Raw genomic sequence first — 5808 nt, 5'->3', positions numbered from 1 at the left:
ACACGAAGGACAGGAGACCAGTCAATTTCTTCGTCTTCTATATTAAGAAGTTATTATTTGTTATTTATTATTATTTATGCCTACAACACCTGCTCTTCCTAGGTGGTCTCCCATCCAAGTACTAACCAGGCCCGACCCTGCTTAGCTTCGGAGATCAGACGTCAGGCTCGTTCAGGGTGGCACCGCCGTAGACCACGGACCGTGGCTCCACTGGGGCGCGAACCCAGGACCTTCTGCATGTAAAGCAGACGCACTCACCACTACACTATGGAACCACGTCCTAAGAAATTATTTTTAACATATTTTAATGTCTTGTGACCAGAAGTTGCTGTTTTTATCAGGGCAAGTTTCCTTAGGCTAATATGTTTTCTCTCTTGATTTTGACAAACTACCGGGAAATAAGCAGTATAACTTTAAATAAGTCATCTAATTCCTCAGTCCTTAATTACCTGGATACGAAGTAAGGCAGCTGAACTATATCATCTCCATTCTTGCTTCTAATTTAAAAATTCTCTGCGTCTATGGCATGCACAATTACTCAATATAGTACTCTGCCTTCCTAGGACTTGCAGTGTTTTTTTAAAATAATTTTTTTATTTTTCAATTGCAGTTGACATACAATGTAATATTAGTTTCAGGTGTATAACATAGTGCTTATACATTTCATAACTTAGGAATTGATCACCACGATAAATTTAGTACCCATCTGACACCTTACATACTTATTTCAATGTTATTGACTCCATTCCCTATGCTATACTTTACGTCCCATTGCTATTTTGTTACTAGCAATTTGTCCTTCTTAATCCCTACCCCTTATTCACCCATCCCCCCATGCCTTTCCATCTGGCAATCCTCAAAATAGTTGCTGTATCTGTAAGTTTGTTTCTGTTTTGTATGTTAGTTATTTTTTTATTTTATTTCTTTTAGATTCCACATTTAAAAGAAATTGCATAGTATTTATCTTCCTCTGTCTGAGTTATTTCACTCAGCATAATACCCTTCAGGTTCATCCATGTTGTTGTGCGTTGCAAGTTTCATTCTTTTTTATGGCTGAGTAATATTCCACTGTATAGATGTACCACTTCTTTATTGATGGACACTTAGGTTGCTTCTATATTTTGGCTATTGTAAATAATGATGCAATAAATATATGGGTGAATATGTCTTTTCGAATGAGTTCTTTGGGTTTCTTTGGATAACTACCCGGAAGTGGAATCACTGGGGCCTTCTCTGACTCTTGCTACAGCCTTCGTTTCGCGGTCTGTCTGTCTTGTCTGCCTTCGTTTCGCAGTCTGTCTGTCTTGTCTGGCTTTGTTTCGCGGTCTGTCTTGTCTGGCATTAGTATTGCTTCTCCAGCTTCTTTTCTTTTTCTTTTTTAATTTCCATTTTTATGAAATACCTTTTTTCACCTTTTTTTCAGTATACGTGTGTCTTTCAACATGAAGGGAGTGTCTTATGCTCGGTATGTGTAAGGGTCTTGATTTCTTATTCATTCGGCCACCCTACATCTCTTGTTAGGGACATTTAATATACTTGTAGTAATTATGGATAGATATGAAGCTATTGCCGTTTTTAATTCATATTTTTTATCTTTTTTTCTTCTTATTCATAAAGAAATCTCTCTAATATTTCTTCTAATACTGGTTTGGTGGTGATGAACTCCTTTAACTTGGTCTTGTCTGGGAAACTCTTTTATCTGTTCTTCGATTTTAAATGATAACTTTGCTGGAGAGAGTGATCTTGGTTGTTGATCCTTGCTTTTTATCGCTTTGAATATTTCATGCCGATTCTTTCTGGTCTGCAAACTTTCTGTTGAGAAATCGGCTGACAGTCTTAAGAGAGCTCCCCAGTAGATAACTAACTGCCTTCTCTTGCTTTTTAAAAATTTCTCGCTTTATATTTAAAGTCTGCCATTTTAATTATGATGTATCTTGTATGGGCCTCTTTGGGTTCATCTTGTTTGGGACTCTCTGTATTTCCTGGGCTTGTATGTTTATTTCCTTTGCTAGGTTAGGGAAGTCATTGTTTCTTCAAATAGGTTTATCAATTCCTTACTCTCTGTCTTCTCCTTCTGGACCCTCTATGATGCAAATGTTGATATGCTTGATGTTGTCCCAGAGGCCCCTTAAACTATCCTCACTTTTTTGTAAGTTTTTTTTCTTGTTGCTGTTCTGATTGGGTGTTTTCTGCTACTTCATCTTCCAAATCACTGATTTAATTCTCTGCCTCATCTAATCTACAGTTGATTTCCTCTAATGTATTCTTCATTTCAGTTATTGTATTATTCATTTCTCACTGTTTTTTATGTTTCTATCTATCTCCATTTTTATGTTTCCTATCTCTTTGCCGAAATTCTCACTGAGATCACTGATCATCCTTATAACTAATGTTTTGAACTCTATATCTGGTAGCTTGCATGTCTCCATTTTGTTTGTCTCTTTTTCTGGGGCTTTGTTCTGTTCTTTCATGTGGGACAGGTGTCTTTGTCTTCCGATTTTGTCTGTCTCCCTGTGTTCGTTCCTATGTATTAGGCAGGATGCTATGTTTCCTGTTCTTGGTAGAGCGGCCTTATGTAGTAGCTGTGCTGTGGGGCTCAGCGGCACAGTCTCCTTGGTCACTGGTGCCGGGTGCTCCAGGTGTGTCCCTTGTGTGGGTCGTGTGTGCCCTCCTGTTGTAGTTGAGCCTTGGTTGCTGTTGGCATGTCAATGGGAAAGATTTCCCCTCAGGCTGATTGGTCGTGAGGACTGGCCGTGACCACAGTGGAGGAGCTGTTGTGTAGGGGCTGACCCTACGGAGCAGGCTTCGATTTAGCAGGGCTCTGGTGCCTGGTGAGTCTGCCCTTTGGGTGTGTCATGTGTGGATGGTTGAGCAGTGCTTTGTTTTGGTCTGAAGCTGGCCACTGGGCATGTTGGTTCTGGGGCCTCTTGAGAAAGGCTCTGATGTGGGCCAAAGGCAGCCGCTGTCTGTGCCCTGCTCAGGTCACTGGCATGAGCTACAGAGTGATCTGCAGATGGTTGCCACTTGTGCTGGGCCCAACTTGAGAGAGGCTAAGCTGTGAACCAAGGCCAACTGCTACTAGTGCCAGACCTGGAGCTGCTTGGCGAGATGTACTGGGCCTGCCAAAGCCAGAGCTTCCTGTTTGGAGTTTGTGAACCTTTGAGAGGTTTTAGGAAAGTCTGCAGTGTGAGCCAAGACAAGCGGTTTGTATTTAAAAGCCACTGGCAGTGGCTTGGGTGGGCCCACGGTCGGATGGAGTGGAGTCTCAGAGAATCACCAGGGTGGGGTGAATGGTTTCAGCTAGGTTGATGGAGACTTAGATATAACGCCCTTCTGTGTGTACAGGCTCGGATGAAAGGAGAGCTCCACAAAGAAACAATGGTGGCTTCCAGCTCTTCTGTCCGGGAGAAAGTAGCCCCCTCAACTTCACTCCGAAGACAGACAATTCAGTTCCTCCCTTCATGTCCCCAGCAAGCACAGCGTTTACCTACTCCCTCTTCTTCACTGTCAGCTCCCTGGAAAATAATGGTGTTCCTGTACAAAGTTTTCTTCTTGTCTCTTGTCCACGAGCAATCTTGTGTGGTCTCTAGGTTACAGCTACCACACGAATGTTGATTACTCCCAAACATAGATCTATAGCCCTATGTTCCCCAAACTTTATTTGTGGGGTACTAGTGATTCTCAAAGTAGTAATAGTAATTCAATCAAAAACAGTTACATTGGACATAATTTTTAGAATTCTACATACTCTATCCTCAGCTTGGAGACAAACAAAGCACCCAAAGCATATAAGTGCTTTGAAAAATCTTCCAGCACTGAAAGTCACTTAAGCCAACGTTTCAAGATGTGTTTTGGGTATCAGCAGATGTTTTTGTTTAGCTGTCTTCTCTTGAACACTGCAAAGCCTCAGTAAGCACAGAATACAGAGCTCTGAGTCCTGGGGTAAGTCATGTGGGATTAGGGTCCTTGCTCATATGAGTCATTGGCAGATCGTCCTCATTTTTTTCATTTCTCATACTGCAAATAATTTTTTCTCATTTATATTTTCTGCAGTGAAAAATTATCGCTATCATTTATAATACTGAGTTGATTAAAATCATCTGGATGATTGCTCAAGTCAGACCAATTAAAAAATGGTAAAAAAGAAGAAAATAAAGTGTCACTTTGGGCAACCCCATTTGCTTGTTGAACAAACCTTGCAATGTTAATTTTCCCATTTTACTTCCAGGGTAGTGAGAAGAGATGTTTAGAATGGTTTGAAATGCTTAATCGAATACCTGTGGAATGCGAAAACCAATTGTTGAGAGATAAAATCTTTTGAACACTAAATATTTCAGTTGTGATATGAAATTTAAAAGATAATATTCCTGAAATCATTTCACAAAGACTTATTTTAGTTCACATAAGGAAGTAAGTTGGATGATGTTATTTTATGAAATCCAATCATGCAAAATAAACTTCCTTATGACTGATCCTGTCAGAGAATAATAAAATTTCATGTAAACATTAGAATAAAGTTAGTGAACACTGTGATTTTTGTGTGCACACAGATATTAAAACTTATTCAGAACTTATTCTGAACCCAGATGTCCTTAAACTTCACTGCTCACCTGTGAACTGTATTATTAAACAAGGTCAGTCTTATCGCATCACAGCTGCAGCTCACCTTAGTTAATTGTTAATAGCCCAGACCTCTGGCTTTCGGTAACGGAGTTATCAGGTCAGAGCCACGTGGGACAGTTATTTAAAGTGAAACTAATTCCTCACTATCTTTATTCTAAGCCTTAAACAATTTATCTTTTATGGAAGAAGGTCAAATGCATAAATTTAGTGTCAAGTGAATATCTTTTCCTAATGAAAATAATAATAATGGCCTTAGAAAACAAGGTTAGATCTTCAAACATTATTTACAGCAGAAACCGTGGCTAAAATTTTGCTTGAAGTCTAAGATATTATTTTGAAGAAAAGGGTTTGTTATTCCATTACACTTTCCTTGCTTCTTTAATCTTTTCAAAGAGTGAATTTTCTATAAAGGAAAAGATTTAGGAAAACAAGATGTCTATGCTGGTCGATAAGCAAAAATGAGACAATGGAATAAGTAAAAATTTTGCTAGGCTTAACCCAACAAATTTCAAAGCAAGTTTAGCATTAAAGGTTAATTTGGCCAGAGGAATTAACAATGGCAGGAAAAGAAGTCAAATGTATTGTAGCTGTCAAGTAAAACATTAGTGATGGTTTGGTGTTATAATTTCTCTTTCCTTCTGCAAATGTATGCCTAAATAACGAATCTTGTTCAGGAAATATGATGGGCTCTTATAATTTTTAAAATGCTCAAAAGAAGATGGTTTGTATTTCCTTTTGGTGTGAATTATGATTGTACAAAGGTAGAAATTTTCATATAAAAATTTGGGACTTTTTTCCACTAAAAAATAACTATTTTCATTAAATGGGCAGACTTTTTTTGGAAGTTAGGAAAAAAGCCTCAGTAAAGGAAGAATCTTAACATATAAATAGATTATGTATATGAGGCTGCTGGCATTTCAAATTCACTTTCTCAAGACTCCCAATATTATTCATTTTCTCCAGGCATAACTGACCAGCTAAGATTCGCTCAACTGATGCTCACTGACAGTAAGCATCCACTGATGCTCTTCCCAAGTGCTCTGTTTTGAAAGAAAGGTTATCTTTCCGGCTTCGAAGCATCTTGGTCTCAGTCAAACAGAGATGGTCTGAGTGGTATCTGTGCCAATGTCAAGGTAAAGCAGACCTTCAGCTTTTCCGCCAGTCTAGATTGTGTATATTGCACCA

At 38.9% G+C, this 5808-nt stretch overlaps 1 pseudogene; it reads right to left on the bottom strand.

The window, feature by feature from the left end:
- Positions 1–77: 77 nt before the first annotated feature.
- Positions 78–193, bottom strand: LOC111732375 (annotated as a pseudogene).
- Positions 194–5808: the final 5615 nt, after the last annotated feature.

This window comes from Pteropus vampyrus, unplaced genomic scaffold (genome assembly GCF_000151845.1).
Source record: "Pteropus vampyrus isolate Shadow unplaced genomic scaffold, Pvam_2.0 Scaffold451, whole genome shotgun sequence".
Classification (NCBI taxonomy): domain Eukaryota; kingdom Metazoa; phylum Chordata; class Mammalia; order Chiroptera; family Pteropodidae; genus Pteropus; species Pteropus vampyrus.
The sequence above is the reverse complement of the archived record's forward strand: the minus strand, read 5'-3'. Positions and strand labels throughout refer to the sequence as shown.